General features: G+C 38.4%; 1 protein-coding gene across 5 annotated transcripts in view; it reads left to right on the top strand.

Moving 5' to 3' along the window:
- Nucleotides 1-22,221, top strand: part of KCNJ16 (potassium inwardly rectifying channel subfamily J member 16) — a 541,663-nt gene that overhangs the window by 118,025 nt on the left and 401,417 nt on the right. For all 5 annotated transcript variants that reach the window (XR_007720474.1, XR_007720475.1, XM_050765623.1 and 2 more), the window contains one exon: nucleotides 5,281-5,357. The gene's annotated coding sequence lies outside the window, so the exon portion shown is untranslated. The remainder of the gene's footprint in view (nucleotides 1-5,280; nucleotides 5,358-22,221) is intronic.

Below are 22,221 nucleotides of genomic sequence, written 5' to 3'. Positions count from 1 at the left end.
AACAGCAATAGAGAATCATTGACTAATTCAACTAGTGCCTCAAACCTTGGTATTTTTACAGTTTGTTGTTGCTTGCACCAGAGTCCAAAAATCAATGAGTCAACTGAGAGGTGAATCAAAGCAAAGTCAGCAGCAAAAGCAGGCGACTAACTTGTGCAAAGTATTGTAATTGATGTCCAAAGCAGCAGATCTGTATGTTGTAAAACTTAAAAAAAAATACCTTTAGGTTTTTGTAAGCAAGCCATCAATACCTAGTAATCCTCTATCCTACACTTCTTTCTCCTCCACTGACCAGCTACATACCATTTCCTTTTAAACATCATTGACAAAGAATGTTTTAACTTAAAAAATGTTAGCAATACTGTAGATACCTGAGGATAGTGATAAATCACTGATAGCCTGTGGATTAGGCTTTCTCCCAGTGGAATCAAGACATTAAATTAAACCACACATTGAGTGATAACGCACCCATATGCAGCATTTCTAGTACCTACAGTTAATGAAGTGGTTTTAACCATTCATTTCACAATATTAACAGATTGGGACCAGAGCAGCCAGCAGATGTTTTCAATTCTGGGCCCTTTGTTTGCCATGGAAGATGCACCTTTGCTGAGCTTGGCTGTTAAATGGACGGCCCTCACTGAGCTTGTCAGCCTTAACACTGGTTAGTGATTTGTGTTGGGCTATTAAACATAGAAGAAAAGCAATGTGGTCTTTTTTTCAGGGAAAGAATAGATGGAATGTCCCTGAATAAATACTAGAAGGGTGTTATGACTTTTAAAAGTTGGCTCAGGCAAGCATCACTTAACAATGCCTGGGAGGCCCCTTGGAGTGGAATAAATCATGGGTAATGATATAATAATTTTTAAAAAAATATAGTGTGGAAAACCAAAGTCTACTTGCAAATGTCATATCTAGTATCTAGTATCCAGGAAACTAGCATCACCACATTTTGAGAAGGGTCTGCGTATTTAAACTAAAAATAATTCTTAATAGCCTTTGCTAAAAACAAACAGCTAATTTGACAAACAGACTGCAAACAAACATGACAAGGGAGTAGAGCAGTTTTTGTCTTTCATTTTAAGGATCAGTCCTGGTAGAAGGAGCTGATGCCCAAAATATTCCATGCAATTTCCTAATACTTGATTCAATCCTTTGATGATGAAATGTATCCAGGTTAGTATAATTGCTGAAAGAAATTTAAAAAAGAAAACAGCCTCCTCCACTACCAGCAAAACTATCCACCAAACAAAAACACATTGAAAACAGCAGAGATGTTTCTAACTGCTTGAGGAAACAACCTGTGTTGAGATTATTTGGTGAACATCTAAAATGTGGTATGTTCTTGTCCTTTATCTGCTAGGAAGGTCAAAGCTGAATAAGGAACAGTAGCAAAATATTCAAGCTGTCTCCCGGTGACACAGAAGCATCAGTTTCTGAGCACCTTTGAGGAATCAAGTAATAGGTGAACACCAGACCATCCAAGCATCAAGCCAAGGCAGTGGCGGGCTTCTAGGTATCTTTCCTGTTACATATCATGTCTTTATTGCACTTCCTGACAGCAGAGAGCTCAACTGGTGTATATTCTCTCTTATCACAATATGGATGATTTTCTTTGACTTTAACAATATGTACAAGAAAACTCACATTTTATACCAACACCAGTTCTTTCATAATATTGGAGTTACCAAATAGATGGGTGTTCTTTAAAGGTGAAGTCGGAGACCTCATGAAGCTGAGAAGTAAACGTAGTGAATCTGTGTATATACAGCTTCAGATTCTTCCCTTGAGCATAGAGTCAATGGAAAATATTACAAAGGTGTGAAAACAATCTCCCACGGGCAAGTAGGGCCTGAGCAGTGTCTTAGAAAGCTGCCAAGGCTCGAGTTTTTCTCTCTGCAGCAGGGTGAGGGCTAAGCTTATCAACTTGAGCTTTATATTTCTGGGAAATTAATCAAACTGGCAGATTATAATGATCTCTCAAGAGAATTACTGTATGAACCCTTTGATAGATGTCCAATTACTCAGGATTACATGAAATTTATGAGTTTCTCAGGAAATTAGGTGTGACCCTTATTTTGCCAAAGTTAATTGCCCTTGCAGTCTTGGTATATTGCAAAGCCTATCGCCAGTAGGAATTTGATTGAAACGGCTTGTCCCCAAGCAGTTGTACCAATTGTGATTTGGGGTTAAGAGATTAAAGTGACAGAAAGGTTAGGGAGAAAAGAAATAGAAATCTGATATGGGGCTTTGCAGATTTAATTTTAGGTCTGGGAAGAGAGATGCCAACCACGGGCTCATTCTCAGTTTAAACCAGATTAAGAATGATCTCAAATTTCTCCCATCTTTAAGGGTTTAAGATTATGTGATAATAATGACTGAGACGAAAAGCAAAAGGCCAGATGCAGAAAGCCAAATTGGTGAGGCTGGCCTGGGTTGATGAGCAGAGTGGCTGGGAGTATATTTTAGTAGACCTGACCATGCCTCCTAAATTTCTCCCCCAGTTCATTAGTCTAGCAATTTGTCCAGGTGTGACTCTGGTTGGCATGGTTTTCTAGCTGCAGCGCCCCATTGGGTCCAGTCTGATTGGGTCAGTTTTTGGGTGGCAAAACAGAACCAGAGGAATCATCAATAGAATGATAAGGAGTTTGGGCTCTGGAGAGAGAATGACTAGATACAAAATCCAGGTTTACTGTTTGCTAGAATATTAAGGAAATGACTCACCCTTTCTGTGCCTCAATTTTCTCATCTGTAAATGGGAATTGTAAAGCACCATCTCATAGAATTTTTTTAACAAGTGACTTCATTTTATTTCATTTACTGTTTGCACCACGTGGGCAGCAATTTTGTGTTTCATTCACTGCGGCATCCCCAGTGCCAGAACAGTGCCTAACACAAAGAAGATGCTTGATATTTGTTAAAGGAGTGGATAAATGTAGTGTTCCTTGCAATGCCTGGGACACATTAAACCTTTAGTCAATGTTGGTTGTTTGTGTAGTTTTTCTTTAAAGTGAGGACTTTGTCTTTCTGCTTTTAATACCCAGCACAGTGCTAGAATACAGAAAGAAGATGCTGTGTGAGGGAAAATAATACTCTGATCCTCCAAAGATGAAATTAAGGTTAAAACACTGGAAAAATACCTTTTCTGTGTAACTTAACCTGAGATAGTCTTCTGTTTAGAATTCTACCAACTCTCTTGGAAGAAAACAGTATTTGTTCACACTGATTTACCTCCCGTAAGGAAATTCAGCATAGTAGAAGGTCCACTATGTAAACACCATTAGGTCACGGTTCACTTTTGTTTATAGCCATGGGTGTCCAATCTTTTGAATTCCCTGGGCCACATTGGAAGAGGAATTGTCTTGGGCCACATATAAAATGCACTAACACTAACAATAGCAGATGAACTAAAAAGGAATTGCAAACAAAAACTTCATAATGTTTTAAGAAAGTTTACAAATTTGTGTTAGGCCACATTCAAAGCTGTCTTGGGCCACATGCTTCCCGCAGGCCACGATTTGGACGAGCTTGGTTTACACCATTAACATTCAGGGAGATTCAATGCTGTGTTTGGTTAAAAATAAAATAAAATAAAATAAAAAGTAAAATACAAAATAAAAAAGGTATATTAATTTAAAAATATTCAGAAGGTCAGCATGATTAAAATAGTCGCAAGTTACTTCTATAACTTTATCTGTTGTATTAGTTCTTTGTAGGCAGCTGCAACTTTGAACTGGGGAATGCTCTCTCTTAGTACAGTAATTCAGCGATGTGTTTTCAGGATCTGAATCAAAAGAACATTTTTCTGCAGTCTACACAAACCTGCTTGGCACGTGCTGTTGTTTATGGAAAATCCAAATGTATATTTGTGTTCATTTGGAAGGGGTGAGAGTTGGAAGGGAGCTTACACAGGAGATTAAGACACTATCTTTCCACTCGGCAAGCTGAATTCTTGAAGTCCTATCTGATTTCATAAAGTAAGCAGAAGTTGGAGCTCAGTCTAGACTCTGGCTGACAAGGAGACAAAAGAAAGGAATACACTCAGCTGAGGGCCAGTAGCAGACTTTACTTGAAGGATGACCTGGAGTGGAAGAAGAAATTGGGCCATGCTGAAGATGCCTTTTCCTTCATTGAGTAACTATCCTTTGCTAGTCACTTTATGTATACTATCTCTTTCATTTCCCATAACTCCAAGAGGTAGCTATGACTATGAAAAGTACACAGATGAAACAGGCTCAGAGAGCTATTTGCCTAATATTCCACAGCTGAGAAATGGTAGCATCAGGACCACAGTAACATGTAATACATCAAAATATATTTTTTACAGTTTTCACTATGGAAAATCTCATATGCATAGAAGAGTTGAACACACATCACAATTAACTTTCCTGAACGCATCACTGAGTTTCAAAAATTATTAACTCATAAACAATTCTATTCATTTCTACCAGTCTTACTCCAGCCCTTCCCCAGATGGCTTACTGTGAAGCAGATTCTGTAATATATTATAGATAGCATATTTCAGTAAATATTTCCGAAAGAGAACTATTTATTCAATGTATAATGAAAACATCACTTTATACCTACATTAAAACAATGATTTTTAAAAATACCATCTAATATCCAGTCAGTGTCTGAATTTCTTTGATTGTGGGGCTATGATTTTTACACAGGTCTACACTAAGAGTTTGAGGTGCAAGTGTGTGATAAGGTTGGTAGATGTAGTTGACCCCCTCTGAAAATCTTGCTGCAACAATTTTGTCTTAAATTCTTCAAATAGAAACCTGCGTTTGGGTTCCCTCAGAAGCAAGTGCCTCATAGGTTTCTGTATTAGTCAGATTTCTCACTGCTATAAAGAAATACCTGAGACTGGGTAATCATAAAGAAAAGAAGTTTAATTGAGTCACAGTTCCACATGGCTAGGGAGGCCTCAGGAAACTTACAATCATGGCAGAAGAGGAAGAGGCACGTTTTACATGGTGGTAGGTGAGAGAGAGTGAGCAGGGAAAACTGCCTTATAAAACTATCAGCTCTTGTGAGAATTCACTCACTATCACAAGAACAAATGGGGGAAACTGTGCCCATGATCAAATCATCTCTCACCTGGTCCCTCCCTCAACATGTGGGGATTATGGGGATTACAATTTGAGATGAGATTTGGGTGGGGACCCAGAGCCAAAGCATATCAGTTTCCATTCTGTGTTTAACAAGACAGATGTAACAAGTAAAGGACACTAGGAAAATATATGATTCAGCCCTTTGCCTCAATCCCTCCAACAGATAATGAGTTTCCGGTGGAAGAGAAGAAGTGTGGTATGGAGAGGAAGGGTTACAAATCATTCCCCAGCTGAAAAAAGGTAGGCATTTTTACTCTAAGCCAGGAAATAATATAACTCATGATCACTTTGTTCTTGTCCACATGAAGTTAAGAAATGATTATGTAAAGGAATAAAACATGGTCTGTGTTCTAGTTGTTTGGTTGGGTTTTATTGCCATTTCTAATAAAAGATTTCAGCTAAAGCATTAGATCAGTAGCGTTTGATTTCTAAACTTAGGTAGAAATCCAGTTTTGTTCTTTGGTTCTTTTTCCGTGCATTCCTGGAATTCATGAGTTTTGCCCTGAACTTTCTGGAAGCAAGGGCTGAAGTCTGGACATGACTTTTCAATTAATACAACCGTGGTCTCTGGTTCTCCTCGATGTTAGCATGTGACATGACTGGAGGCCTTTATTTTGCTTAGTGCAGTGACCAAGCAAATGAGTGCATGCTCCTGAATATTTGACAAGCGTGACAGCATATGTGGCTGGAGCTGCAGCTGGCTACGCTTAGCTTTTTCATCTAGGTGCTTTCTTGACTGATAAAGCATGTTTTACCCCATTAGACTGGATTTTGTCAGGTCACATCAGGAATGCAATTGTGCTTTTGGATTTCAGGCAGGGAAAAATAGTTACACACAAGACCAGCTGTATAATTTGCAGGGCTTGTGCTGGCCTTGTGTGCAACTATTCAAACATTATTAAGAATTTCAAGGAACCATCAGCAGAGCCCTTTTAAGATTGGAGACTTGTGTAGCACACATAAGAAATTGAATCTGGTCATGGAGCACATAGTATCCAGCTGGAAAAGAACAGGTTAATCTTTGTGGTGCTTTTAAAATGGGGGGAAATAACAGCCGAGAGTTTAACTCAGTTTAGTTGCAGAATTATAGATGACAAGCAAAGTGTCCAGTGATCCAAGACGGCCCAGGTGAGAGTAGTGAGAAAATGTCTCGGGTCTCCTGAGATTATTTTGACTAAGTTCATGAGCATGTTCCCTAATCTATGTAGGTTAGACAGAGCAAGATCAGCAGTTACCTGGTAGTAAATTAAAGCCCGGGTAGCAAGTAAATACAAAGGCAAGATCAAAGCAAAGGCCCCGAGGGAGAGGACCTGTCTGAAAAGCAGAGGGAAAGTATATTCTTTTCAACCACCTCTTTCTCCTGCTTCCAGCCCCTTCAGCAGTTTTCCTTAGAGAGAAAAAAATGTTAACAGCCAAACAAAAGACCCGAAGCAGATTTTTTTTCATAGCCTGTGAGCTGATCTTGAACTTTCCAGGGGTTTGTGCCTCACAGAAAAAACATTTAGGCATTTCCTCCATGTTTTTGTATCTGGAAAGGGAGGCCTCTCTTTCCAAGTGTTGACTGACATCTTAGAGCTTATTTCTTTCCAGTTAAAGTGGAAAATATCAACTAAGATTTCAAAGAAAAGGAAATGTAATGTATTTTCTCATCAAATTTGGCATTATCTATTTGCCAGGCAGGCCTTTCATCTTCAGTGCAGTATTTTTCCATTGTATAATTCTGAGTTTGCCTTAAATCTGTCTCTTTCAACTTCGCCTTTCTAAAATACGAATGTGATTTACACAACTTATCTTCTTTTCTCATTTGTTTCCTCGATACTTTTGATTATCACTTGCTAGGGTTTCTCTAGAGAAGCTCACTATTTTTCTCTGCAAATATTGAATGTAACACAGATAACTCTTCTTTGTTAGTGTGAATTCATTAATGACCTTGATAAAAAGAACTTTCCATGTCTAGCATGGGGGGACTAAAATGATTTGGGGCCTGTTGATATGAACATATAAATAAGAAAAGTACAATAATAGGCCTTAAAAATCTCATTAAGTTTTTAAATGGGAAGGAAAGCCAGTCCCTTCTGTTCCAGGATCTGGCAGTACAGAGAAGTGTCTTATACTATCCTTCTCTCCAAGAACCTAAAAACAGACATGGGATTAATCTCTAGAAGTTAAACTTCAAAACCAGTACATTATTACACAGGTCACAACAGAGATGTATAGAGGCAAGGAAAGGGAAAGACTCTATGGCTTAGAAGACTGAACTGTAGCCTGATGGAATGTATTAGAAAAGCTTATGCCAGCCGGACGGGTGAGCAAAGCAAACAGAAAATTCACAGAGGTAAATATTGGCAGGGTTCTATAAAATGCTATCCAGGGGAAACAAAACTTTTGTAGAGGGACTTTAAGCACTCCTGGCTCCCAGACAAGGCCATGCTGGTTGTTGAGATGACTATGTTATGTTTTCTTAGATTGATTTCATGGAACATTCAGATGATTTATTAACAATGCTTGTTAATATTCTATGATCATCAATCACCCTAATGAATTTTTTTTTACTAACTTTGAATGAGGATAGCTCACACTATTCATTCCTGAGTAAAATTTTCATTTCAGAGGCTGTTTCCTTTTTCCATGTACATTAATAGATTAAAATTCTTGTCTTAAACCTAAGATTGATGGCTAGATGAAATGAGTTGGTCTCAAGAAAAGGACTAGCACTGGGGTGTTGACTTGAGCCTTTGATACAATCCCAGACAATGTGGCACCCTTTGCACATCTCTTTGGAGGCAGCCAGTCATGTTCTGTTAGCCAGACAATGTCATGTGTCCTCATTCAGTTTACTAGGAAATTATTTTCTCAGTCGTTCCATCAAACTGATTTCCATTTTCTTCTTGACCAATGTTAAGGCCCTGAGTGTTTTGAGAACACTCTTGGATGGTTAGCCTGTCCTTTTCTTCCTTTTAGTCCCTATATCATTTTTTTTTTTTTTCCATTTCCAATCCCTAATTTAGACCTCATCATAAAACAAGACTCCTAAGGCTACAACTGGTAGAATGACCCAGTTAGGTTCCGGGGATTGTTGTTGTTGTTGTTGTTGTTGTTGGATACAATTAACTCACTATTTATACAAATTCATCTGAAAAAGTTATGTGCCCATCATGACTTTTGAGCTCATTCTCTTAATAAATCTTACCTTTCTCTATACCTTCTAAATGTTGCCGTTGTTCCCCTCAGATGGGTATCTCCTGGTTTGTCACATTCTTAAGTCTGCTTTTGCTTCACAAAGTAGGTTTTGATGTATATCTGTTGTCCATATCTTTTGATGACTGATTTCTGTTCTGTGTATAAATTACATTTCCAGTTTTCCTGCACCTCTCTCAATAGTGACTCCTTCTAAAGACTGTATACACAGAGTCTAGGACTCCTATCTGGTACTTCTTCCTTGGTCTACCTCTTTTTCCCCCTCTCTATTGTTCCAATCTCTCTAAACTTTTACAAATGCCTTTTGAAGCTGGATAATTCTTCTTAGTCATATCATACCCTTATACCGTAAAGGTCAACCAGAGAAGAGCAAGAAGACTTTTGAGAATCCGATGAAATGAAGGCATTTGAGCACCAACTACTGATCAAACAACCCAATCAATCTAGACAAGGGAATTTTTAGCTTTTGGTTGCTGTTGGGCAGAACCCAGCAAGGTCATGGGGGTGTGCAGATGGCAGACTTTCTGGTGAAATGGAAAGACACATAAAGGTGTCACGGCTTCAGGGAGGGAAAGTGTTGTGGGATAATCCTGCATTTCAACAGTCACTCTGAAAACCCTGGGGTTCCCAGTGGAAAATTACTCTATGCCAGTTTTGGAGTGACCTATGTGTGGAGCAGGGTATAGATAAGCCACCTGGGGACTGAGCGTGAAATAGCTGCATTCAGGAAGCCTCACCCATGCACCTGTTTTCCATCCCAAGCATGTGGGGACGACATGGTAACATTACTCTCTGCTTTGGAAAATATAGTTTGATTTGTAGCGTATTTACTTAATGTCAGATTAGGAGCCTAGGAGTAAATTTTAATTCATACGAATTCTCTAGGGTTACATGGATAACAGTGAGTCTTTCTATTCTTAGGTCATTTCATATTTTCTGAAAATGAAAATAACCCCATAAAAAGGTAGGGCTTTGATTAAAAAAAATCTTTAAAAAATTTCATCCACATTCTATACTCCACCACCCCAACTCTGCTCCTCATTTATGGTATTTTACTTCGGTTTTTGTTGAAGTTAATCTTGCCATTGTTATCTTTCTGTCAGTCGGAATCCCACGGTGGTAATGATGTTGATGTATTTTGTTAAACAACAAAAACCTTTTTGTACATGACACATATTTAAAGAAAAAATGTCACCTTTAAGAAGGTAAAACAAGTTGACAAATGTTTCTTTAAGTGAAACTAATTGCATGGAATATTTTATGACATTTCCATGGAAAATGTTACAGGACATCCCTAGAGGATTTCAGGGGAACTTTTATAGCTATTTCCTGCTCCATCAGCATTTTACAGAATCTTGTGGAAAGCAGGGGTGGTTGCCGCTGCATCTGGTTAGTTGTGGGCATCAGTTTCTGTTGGTCCGTGGAGGAGCCTAACACACAAATACATTTGTGAAGATTGTCCCAAGATGACGTCAGGAACAACTGTGACCAGGACTGGCTTAATGAGATGTTGTCGGGTCAGGTGCAGCAGGGGAAACCTATTTTTCTTAGTTTCCTTTTGACATGAATCACTAAGGTGCTACCTACTTCCTTACCATTGTCCTTTTGAAAATCCTCAAGTATGGTAGAGACTGGCTATTTTAGCCCTTTTATTTTATTAAAATATTTTAAATATCATTAAGTGTCAAAACATTCAGTCCTTACTATATTATATCAAAGCCATACTAATGTAAGGAATACAAACGAGTGTAATTGCAAAGCTTGTGCTCCAGAAACTAATAATCTGTAGCCAATCATGTAGGGTTATAGCTTTGCTCATGTCTGTCAACCATATTCTGCTTTTAACTTTTAGCTACTGCACTTAATTCCATTGCCATTTCTCTGTGAAGCAAATGTTAACAAATAACTATAAAGCCTTTCATATTACCATTTCATGAAGAGCACTTTAAGATCTTCAATTGATTGCACATGGTAAGGTCATACTTATGCAACCATTTTATATTAACTATTTTATATTTTATATTAAAAAAGCCACTTTTCCCTAATTTACAAAATGTAATTTTCGAAACTATTTTCTACCTACAACAGTGTGAGAATAAATAAGACAGAAGCTATTATCCTAACTTTCATAGAAGAGGAAGAGTGGTTAAATCACCTGCTTTAGTTCACAGATTTACTTGTTGAAAGGGTAGACAATAGAACCTAGGGATTCATTTTCCTAAGTCTCGAATATTTTCCACTGACTGAACCATATTGATTCTCTGGAGAAATTAATTAATTGTGTTAATTTCTCAAGATAAGGATACACCAATGTGTTTTGTGGTGTCTTTAAGCCATTCAACGTGGGCTATGGCCCTCCTTGGTTGCTCATATGTTGTTTTCCTTGTTTACATGGTGGTGTGTCTCCATGATGCCAAAATAGCTAATCATTTCAAGATATCCTTTGAAAAAGTAAAACCAGTAGTGTTTAGTGTCATGGAGACAAAACAACCGTGGATTTGACTTTTCTCCATTTTCAATCAGTGGTTTTACAGTCATGGAGAAATAGACTGTCCTTTTTCATCTCATGAGGTGTTTTCCACCCTCCATTCTCTCTCTCCCTCTCTCTCTCTCCCCCTCCTTTTTCTTCTTCTTCTCCCCCTCCATTCCTTTAGTCCTTTTTTTTTTCTTAACACATTTTATTCTTTTTCCATCTCAGGTAACAATTGGTTACTATAGAACATTTAATATATAAAATATAGAGAAGAAAAATTAATGTAACTATAATCATATGAAATACATGAACATTTTTTCTGACATGAAAACTAGTATTGTTCCCTTCTCTTTCCTATAGTCAGCTTGTTGAATTTCAACTACATTTTGGAAATTTTCTCTTTGTTCTAATTTAGTTATTATATATTGCCTGATCTCTGACTTCAGAGATGCTTGATTAATTTTTTATAAGATCTTTATGAAGTTCTCTTAGATCTGACACTAGTTAGCAGTGAGAGTGGTGTTAACCTGTTTTAACTCACTGAACATGGGCTAATTTGGGAAAACTGAGTCTTGGGTTTTGAGACACTGATCATGTGGGATTAGTGAACACATTTTGCTATTCAATATTGTATCATATCATGTTACACCATGTCACTTATTCATTCATTCCAAAAGTATTTATTAACTGCTTCCTTAGTTCCAGACACTGTTCTAGGTGTTGAAGATTGATTATCAAAGGGTCAGACAGGGCAAGGTGCAATGCTCACTCCTGTAATCCCAGCGCTTTGAGGAGGCTGAGGCAAGAGGATCACTTGAGGCCAGGAGTTTGAGACCAACCTGGGTAATGTAGTGAGACCTCATCTCTCCAAAAAATAAAAAAAATAAAAATTGAATAGGTGTGGTGGCATGCACCTACAGTTCTAGTTACTCAGGATACTGCAGTGAGAGGATTGCTTGAGCCCAGGAGGTTGAGGCTGCAGTGAGTTATGATCATGCACCTGCACCCCAGCCTGGGTGACAGAGCAAAACCCTGTCTCTTAAAACATCAGACAGGTTGGTCTCTGTATTGATGGAGTCCACCAAATGCTAAGAAATATATGCATTAAGTTAGTCATTACAAGTTAGAACAGGTGGGAAGGAGAAATGCCATACTGGGCTAAAAGACAGATGCTAAAGCTATAATTTTCATGCAAGAGTTATACTTAAATCCCATGGATTTTAACCTCTAATATACTCAGCCTCCCAACCCCTTCTGCTGATAATATATAGGGAAGGAGCAAGAGAAGATTAACTTTAGGAGTTGCCTGGTATATACTTCACACAAACATACATAAATCAATCATTCTATCTATCTATCTATCTATCTATCTATCTATCTATCTATCTATCTATCTACCTATCTATCTATCTCTCTCTAATCTATCACTCTCTCTATCTCTATGGTGTATATTTATGTGTGTGTAAAGTACTGATTTAGATAGATATGTTATATCTATATCTATCCTCTCTGTGTATGTATGTATGTATGCGTGTATCTATCTATCTATCTATCTATCTATCTATCTATCTATCTATCTGTCTGTCTGTCTGTCTCAAAACTGACTCCCTGCAGGGATCAAGGACCGAGTGAGGAAGAGTAAGTGGAAAAGGATCATTAGGTCCTCCCTCTCTCATCTTTTGTCTTGGGGTTTGAGAGTTAGAGAGGGCAGGTTCCACTCTGTAAGCTTCCCATTTTATTGATGCCAGCGACATTCACATAAAAGGGGCATAGGATTTCCCTAAAGTTAGAGATCTCTATGACTAATGTCTTGTTAATTTTGGAGGTCAAGCTTTGGCAGGGAGCATCTATGTGGCAAGATCCTTAAAAGGAGTAATAGAATTTATAGCAATTCTAGATGGTTCCAGTGGGAACAGAGACTTAGAGACAGAGTCACACAGCTTCACATAATGGAATTTTAAGACCATATATTTCAGAAGATTCTAAGCAAGTTTCATGCTGGAACTAGGATAGAAACTTGGGGAAAAGTTTACATGGCCACATTTTAATTTCTGATGTATTTTCAAAATGCGTATGATAGTCTTTTGGAAAACGTTGCCACAAGAAAAATACTGAAGTGCACATTAGAAGAGCTGGGTTTAATTCCGATCTATCAGTAACCATGTGACTTTGGGCAAAGCACTCTGTCTTTTTGGGTCTCTGCTTCTTCATCTGAAATATAAGGGTTATAACTAAATGACCACTAAGATCCTTTCTAGCTCCGTAATTTTGTGATGTGAGAAGAATCCAAAATATCCTCACAGAGGAGTGAATTTGAACAAGACAACTGCCCCCATCCCCCCGCCATCTCTCTTTGAATACTTGATGGTAATCCTAAGGCCAGAACCTTTGGGATATTGGAGGGAGAGTGTCATGGAATAAAAAGAGCTCTGAATTTGGAGCTAGTCGACTCCACTCAGTAAATGTGTCACCCTGCGTGAATTATACTTACTTTCTGAGTCTCATGTCTCTCATTTGGGAAACAGGACAAAACCACTCACACTCACAGGTCCCTCATGAGGATCACAAGGGGTATTACCTGTGCAAATTTATTCTGTGGCACCTGACACACAGCAGGGCTCAACTGGCAGTCTTCCATCCTTCTCTCTCATCCCCCTGAATGTGGCTAGCTCAGTTTACTAGCGTGATCTTAGTCAGACTTGGCCCTTATAATCCAATTGTCTACAACCTTCACCAGATGTTAGGCTGCCCCCCAGTGATAACCTGCTCTGGAACTCTGCCTTTGATGAAAGCTGGACTGATTTTAGGCTGAATTTTTGTCCTGGACACCTTTGCTATGGAGAAACTCTGATGAGACTCCTGGCACTATAACCAGGTGGGTCATCAGTTTGAATGCCTTCCTGACTTCTGATTGAATCCCACTGACAGGGTGACACACTGGACAATGCAATGGCAGCCATTGCAGTTTATGCCAGATCTTCGCAGTAGCTTTTCAGGGCCATACATCCCTCCACTCTTAAGAATGCATTTCCTTACACCAACACTCTAGGACAGCAGAGTGCAGCACTCTAGGGCAACACTCTAGGGCACCAACACTGTAGGCCAGCTCACTCTTTGACTAGGCAGCTATATCAGAAAAACCCACATGGTCCCATGGCTGAAGCATGGGAAATATATTAGAAATAAAAGAAAAGAATATGAAACAAGAAAGAGTTTGAGAAGAGGAACAAAAATAGAAGAAATGGAAGGTAAAAGAGGGAAGGGAATAGGGAGGAAGGATAGATATCAACAATGTTGCCAGGGGCTATAGATTGCCTTTCTCTGACTTGGTAGAATCAGGAAATAATGAACAGGGGACCTCTCCCAAGCAACAGGCTTTCAAAAGCCCAGAATATTATATTTCTGTAATAATCTAACGGTGTGGGAATGGTGGAGGGTTCTAAATGCTGATTCTCTGATATTGGTCCCTGGACTGGCTGCATCAGAATCACCTGAGGGCACTGTATTACATACAGACTTCTGGGCTTCAAGCCCAGATGGACTGAATCAGACTCCTCTGATATGGGGCCAGGGCACATGCCTTTTTAAACAAAGGACCCCAAATCATGCTGAGCTTGCACTAAATTCACTGTTTTACGAACATAATAAGATGCTGTTTCATCTTTTCTCAACTAGTTCGAGCCACTGGCTAAAAATACCTTTTTTTATGTTACATCAGTTCTTTAGGGGAGAAAAAAGGAAAAACAAAACCAACAACAAAACCTGGGATTCAGCTGAATATTGTAGATATAAATCTTCAAACGTTTCAAGACTGTGGGTATGAGTGTATCACACCGCTGAATTATATGATTTTAGGTAAATTACCAATAATGAGATCATAGGAGATGACCTTCAAATCTGAGGTTCCATCTCTTCTCCAGACTATAAGAGACTACTCATTGTGGGAAGGAAAAAGCAAACACAGCTGTCTTCCATCCCAATGCTGCCACCACTTGTAAGTGACTACCGCTTGTGGGGCTTCGTGCAGACCAAGTGAGGATGCTGGTGTAGCCAGAGCAGTCGGGCAGGCCAAGCCACTGGAACACAGAAGATGGGCACGGTGATGACTCTTGCATACCTCCTTATATGGAGTCTGACCTGATTCTTTTCCCCATCTGTACTTACATGCTCTGCATCCACTAACCCACCCTCCCATGCCTCCTCTCCATGGCCTGTCTTGATGTACCACATTTTTAAATGGTTAAAATTAGATACAGTTGAATTAGACATATATGCAGAGAAGCTTTTAACTAGTTTGTCAAAGTTGTCCTACCTGTCTTCCCATTTCTGTAAGCTGGAGTGACCTCTACTGACTGCATCTTGTGTGTCCTTGACACCCAAGGCAAATGCCTTCTGGATTAGTGGCATGATCAAATGTGACTATTTCTTTCCATTGGCTGCATTGCACTAGATGTGCACAAAAAACAGAATCATAGCCAACACACAGCTGCTTATAGGGCGTGTACTGTCATTTTGGTCGAATTCCTGGACTGTCATCCACCATCTATCACAAGTGTCTTTCTTCAAAGGGAGAGTAGGAAAATAAACTTTGACTTTTGCAAGCAAAGAGAGCAAAGAATTGGTTCAATGATATGAATTTTATTAATTATGCAACTTTTTTGGAGAAGAGATAGAAGTCTGCTCCATGTTTGGAAACACCAAAGAATTTAACAATTTATCTCCTGATTTAAGAAAAACATATCTCACATGCTAATATATGCAGCTGATTTCTACTCACAAGTGGCTTAGAAGACATTCAGGCAAGCCCAAGGTCCCAAGCGTTTCAATTCTGCTGCTCCACTGGTAAGAATTCCAAAATATCTTCTTGATCCTTTGTTGATGGCCCAATAAACAAGCCTTTAGAGAAAGAGAATAACTTTTCTCCCTTTATTTTATAAATATAACCTTGTTTCAAAAAAATTCAGGCAGTTAATACAAAAGAAAAAATAATTATACAGAGGTTTATTGGATGGTTTTTCAGTATTTATATTTAGCAAAATAAGGTTTTGATAAATGTTACAAATAATTATTCTAACTGAAATTGAACTGCTCACACTGGGAATATTTCACTATTTAGTGTTTTTCCAATATGGTAACTTAGTTTGGATGCAAATTTAGTTTCAGGCACCTGTGAAGGCCACTGCAATCTGCAAATGTCAGAGATGTTGGGTTTTAGTTGCCAGATTGAATACCATATATATCGTTTATATAGTTGTAGTTATAAAAATTTATTTATTGAGTTGCAAAGCTTAGATAATTACTGTTATTTATACTGTTTCTTCCATCTATATGGAAGAATTCTGAAGTCTCAGGACAACCTTCACACTAATCTGACCCTCAACTTCATTTCACAAGAAAACAGAGAGAGGGCCAGTATAACATGCTGAAGACACTGGTCAGGGCCTTCAGGCCACTCCCCCTTTTAAAAAATCTCTGCCTTCAATTACTGTCTTGATGACTGATGGGAATGCAGACCTGTTAGCTACAGGTGCTCATCTGCCTTGGTGAATGAGTGTGATCCCAGTTGGGCTAGCTGATGCTCCGAGGTACTAGGACCTGAGACCCAGAGATCAATGAGGTTGCTTATGAGAAGCAATAGTGGAGCTGAGGCAATCCTTGACAAGGTCTGGGGCAAATCACATTATGCATATTCATAAAAACTAAAATCCTGTCAAGGGAGCTTGTTTATGGAGGGGAATAGAGCATGCATTTTTTATATATGACTTTGTAACAAATTATCATAAATTTAATAGCTTAACACAATACACATTTATTATCTCAATTTTTTTCTATGAGTTAGGAATATGGGCAGGGATTAATTAGGTTCTTTGTTTTAGAGTTTTCTGATTATACAAGGCTGTAATCAAGATGTCAGCTTGGCACTAAAGTCTCACCCAAACATTCCTCTGAGAAAGGTCCACTCCTGAGCTTTCTTACATAGTTGTCAGGATTTAGTTCCTAGCTTGCCATCATCTGAGAGTCCCAGTTTCTTGCCATATGTGTCTCTCCTTAGGGCAGCTTACAGCATGGCAGCTTGCTTTATCAGGCCAGCAAGGGAAGAATCTGCAAACAATACAGGAGTTACAGTATGCAGTAATGTAATCTTAGGAGTGACACCCCATCACCTTTGCAATATTCTATTGATTGGAAGCAAGACACAGGTCGTGCCCACACTCAAGCGAAGGTGCTTACACAAGTGTGTGGCTGTTAGAAGCCGGGGATTGTATTGAGGGTCCTCTTAGAGAGTGTCTGCCACAGAGCAGAAATAGAAAACCTTAGAAGAAAGAGAGAGAGAAAGGGGTGGGGTGCGAGTATAGATAAAGGAGGAGGATAAGGAAGAGGAAGAAGAAAGAAACCTTGATTTATTGATTTTTCTAATTATCATGAGGGATCAGGCTCTACTTCTCAGAAAGTGGGTCCTATAAAAATCTTCTAGGAACTTTATGATAATTACTTCTTTTAAATATTTTTGAAAAATTTTAATTATGGTAAAAATAGGCATAACATAAATTTTGCCGTCATAATCATGCTTAAACATACACTTCACCAGTTTTAAATTAGTTCAGATTGTTGTGCAACTAATATCTAGAATTTTTTTCTCTTGCAAAACTGAAACTCTTAACACATCAAGCAGCAACTCCTCATTTTCTGCTTCCCCCAGTCTCTGGCAGCCACCCTTCTACTTTCTACAAATTTGATTACTCCAGGTTCTTCATATAAGTGGACTTATATAGTATTTGTCTTTTTGTAACTGGCTGGTTTCACTTATAATAATCTCCTCAAGATTCATTCATGTTGTAGCATGGGACAGAATTTTCTTCTTTTTTAAGGCTGAATAATATTCTATATGTATATGCTACATTTTCTTTATCCATTTGTCTGTCAGTGGATACTTGAGTTGCTTCCACATTTTGGTAATTGTGAACAATGCTGCTATAAATATGGATATGTAAATATCTCTTTGAGATCCTGCTTTCAATTCCTTTTGGTATATATCCAGAAATGAAATTGATGGATCATATGATAATTATATTTTTAATTTTTAAAGAACTGCTGTACTGTTTTCCACAGCAGCTACACTATTCTACATTCCCACCAAAAATGCACAAGGGTTCCAGTTCCCTCACATTTTCATCAACACTTGTCATTTCCTGTTTTTCTTTTTTCCTTTTGTTTTTTATTATAATCATCCCAATGGGTGTGAAGTGGTATCTCATTGTGGTTTGATTTGTATTTCCCTAATGATTAGTGATGTTGAGAATCTTTTCATATATGTGCTGTCCATTTCTATCGCTTCTTTGGAGAAATATCTACTAAGTCCTTTACCCACTTTTTTTTTTTTTTTCACCTTTTAAATACAAACTTTCACCTAAGAGGGTTTTGAAATATCCAGATTATGAAAAAAGAAAGTTTTTTCCTTCACACAGTACAAAAATGAAGAAAATTCTCTATTCTCCACCTCACCTTACACAAACAGACCCCTGCAAGAACTGAACATAAACCCAAGGGCTTAAAATATGTTTAGACACAGACTTTTCCCTAGAGAGGAGTGACATGGTGGGTGGGGCACAAGAGTCTCTGAAGGAACTTGTACATTTCAAGCTTCCAGAATTTCACTTCTTCCAGATACCTTCCTCTAACACCTGTCTAGTCTTTCTCTTTTTACAGGCACTATTAACACCAAACTGCTAAACTAAGTAGAATCTCTGAAGTAGATATAACTTGAAACTATGCAAGGGACACAGTGTTTTGTTCTGAGATCCCTGAAGCTCATCTTGGAGAAGCCCATGAGGCAGGTTGCTTGCTGAAAAGGCCAGTACACTTTTTTAGCAGGTGAATTCCAAAGCCACATGTAGAAAAGTTTCTTTCCAAAGCTAGGGGGATAAGACCCAGAGACAGAATTATTTTATTCTACCCCCACCCCTTCCCCGTGCCCCTTCCTAGGGCTATACAAAGACCCTGGTTGAATGATTGGATTGGTTGAATGATTGGATCTGTACTTTGCAGTGAAAGAGAATCAGAAGGCTTTTCTTTTTTCCTTTTTATTCTCTCCCCCCTCTTTTTTTCCACTACTGTAATGAAATTTGCAGACATGGAAAGGAAACTGAGTTATTTATAGGAGTAGGAGGAATGTGAGTGCTAATTGTGCTTAGTCTATTCCTAAGTACGTAATCTGTTTGCTATTAAATTTTACAATCTTTCAGCAATATACACAGTTTTTAAAGACAGAACTTCATAAATCTGACAAAGAATAACCAAAGTAAATTATTCTAAGGGTTTAAATCTTCTAATCAAAATCAGGTTTAAAATTATTAAAAAAATTATTTGTAGAATTAATTTATTTTGCAGCACTAATATTTCCCTTATTCCTTTGACTAGTTTATTCGTTTCCTTTCTAGACCTGTAAAGTTTGGTATAGCTACTCATGGATGATATGAATTTTGGGGGGCTAGTTATCATGCTTATGTGCATACTAATTCACAAGGCAAATTGGGTCAAATGAGAAGCTGTTGGTTGCAAGTGTCTGAAGAAGGTACTGGGGCCTTGAACTCTAAATTCAATGTTTTGATAATTGAATAGCTCAAATTATTCTGAGCAGCTTCAAGTCATTCTGGATAGAAAATTAACTTGGGACATACATTTTTCTCAGGTTCCCCATTTCCATTATCTCTATCTAACAATCCTGAAAGCCTGCTTGTTAAAAATTAAATAAATGCTTGTTAAAAGGAACTAGAAAAGTCATAATCATTCCTGGGTAAATTTTTCATGGTGGAAATTATTTCCTGTTTGAAATTTGTTTTAGTTTGGCTGTCAAGGTTGCAAGAGATAGAAAATTACTCAAATTATTTTAAGAAAAGATGGCTTCATTAAAAGACAATGTATTAAATTCATAACTGAAAAACCACTGGGAAACTAGGCAGGTATCGGGGATCATATGGAGGATCTGACACATAGCTGTTTTTCCTTTTTCTATGTCTTTGCATAGCTCCCTCTGCCTCCTTCTGCTTTTGGGTATCAATCAATACAATATTCACCTGTATTCTTACATATTGTTCTTCTTTATACTTTCTGCTTGCTCATATTACTTTATATTATGCTTTCTTCTAACTTTGGTGTGTTGCGATATGTCATATTTCTGCCTAACACATGTTGTCATGTTGACTTCAGTTTCTACTACTTAGCTGGCTTAGTCATTTGGTATTTTCAGTGAAAATTCTTGAGACGGGAAACCTGATGGGGTTTAGTTTGACTTGGTATTTTGACTTGCACTCCAGGCTACCCTGTAGATTGCTGGCCAGCTGATGACTTGGCTGTTTTTGAGTTAGCTGCCAATTTCTTTCAGTCACCTGTGGCTTGAGGTGGAGGGAACAGGGTCCTGTGATCCATACAGGGGTTCCTCGTCAATTGGAGCTCTAGGTAAATCAGCTATTTTGAAGGGTCTTTCACAACTCTCCAGAGAAGGTAGCAAATATAAACCAGAATTAAAATAATAATGGGATTTTGATCATTTGCCATTTCTGAGTCTGTTTCTCCTCTGTGGAAATGAGATACTATCTAGTCTTGAGACTGCTTGGGGTAGTAACAAATCACCCCCAAATTTAGTGGCTTAGAAAAAGAAATTATTATTATTTTTCTTATGATGCTATGAATTGTTGACTGGGCAGTCCTGCTTCATGGAGTGTCACTGTGGGATGTCTGGAAGGCCCCAAATGTCTTCACTCACATAGCTGGCAATTGGTGCCGGCTGCAACCTGGGAGCCCTACTGGGGCTAGGGACTAGGGCCCTTGATTCTCCTCTGTGTGGGCCTTTCCAGGTTGCTTTTTGGGTTTCATAACGGCATGGTGGCTGGGTTTCATGGAGGAACAGTACAAGAAGACAAGCCCCAGTGTGCAAGCACGCATCAGACCTCCTCTGCATTATTCTTGCTAACATCCTATTGGTCACAGCTGGTCACAGGGCCAACCCAGCCTCCACATGGATAGAAACTTACAAGTGTTTGCATCTGGGAGCATGGTTCAATGGGATTCCCGAAATAAGTCTATCATGGAAGTGTTGTCACATTAAATGAGATGGTAGATGAAAAATGTTCTATGTTCTTTAATGCATATGATTAATGCTCAGTAAACATTGGCATAATACTTCTGTTGAAGGAAATTTTGATAGTTTTCTTTTCATCAAAATTAAAATGGTTACATTTCTGACACTTTATTGCCATATTTGGGAATTTCTTCATTCTTAAAAACTTCTTCAGGATTCTCAAAATTTCTATGTGGCCCAGCCTTCTCTCTTTCTCCAAGGGTCCCTGGTTCATGTCTCCAGGGACCTCACAGTAACTAAGACAACTACTGCAAAATAGTATTTCAGGTTAGGCATCCAGTGGGCCCAGAATGAGATAGGTTAGCTCGGGAAAGCATCGCAGAAGAGAAAGCCTTAGAAGTTCTCAGGCGAAGAGAAATAACCATGCCGTCAGTTCTGGAATCTCTTGATTTTGCAGAAGAGGAAACTGGAGCTGAGAAAGGAAAAGCTATCTGCCTAAAATCACCATCAGTGAGCAAGACAGAACTGGAACCAATTTCTTCTGATACATTCGTCCATTCACAAATATTTATTGAGTGTTAAGTGCCAATATGAAGCTCTTTATATATGGGAGAAAACAAAAGAGATATGTCCTCAGCCTTTGGCATTTACAGTCTAATCTGGGGTGAAGATAGTAAATAAGTAAACTAGCCATCCAAAATTGTGATAGACATTTTTAACAAACCCAGCAGAGCAGAATGATAGAGAATATTGTTGGAAACATGGAGAGTCAGGAAAGGGTTTTCTGATGATATAAAATTTAAGCTGCATCCCAAAGGGGAATTGAGAGGGCATCAGCCCTGAGAAGATCAGAACCACATCCCTGACAGAGGGAGCAATATTTGTCAAGGTGCTGAGCCTGGAACAATTTTTACGTGTTAGAGGAAATAAAAGGAAAAAAATTCCATTAGTGGAACCACTGAGAATGAAGAGGTGAGATGCACCTGACTAACTTGGAGAGATAGGAGGGATAAGAACCTGTAGGGCCTTTGGGGTCATGGAAAGAAATTTGAATTTTATTTTAGATAGAGTAGGAAGTTACTGAAGCATTTAAGAAAAAGAGCAACTTAATCCAATTTATATTTTTAAAAGGCTTACTCAACACATGTTGATTGAAAATCTATTTATTTGCCAAGGACTCTGCCAAGTGATATTGTAGCAGAAAAATAACATATGGCTCTGGAGAGGCATCTATAGCATAATAGATTGGAGTGTGTCGGGGGGAAGAAAGACACATCCATTAGTGACAACGTAAGTGTGGTAAGTTACACAACAGACTATTTTCTGTGTTGCTCACAAAACCTTCCTCCATGAAC

The sequence above is a fragment of the Macaca thibetana genome, chromosome 16, assembly GCF_024542745.1.
Source record: "Macaca thibetana thibetana isolate TM-01 chromosome 16, ASM2454274v1, whole genome shotgun sequence".
NCBI lineage: Eukaryota > Metazoa > Chordata > Mammalia > Primates > Cercopithecidae > Macaca > Macaca thibetana.
The sequence above is the reverse complement of the archived record's forward strand: the minus strand, read 5'-3'. Positions and strand labels throughout refer to the sequence as shown.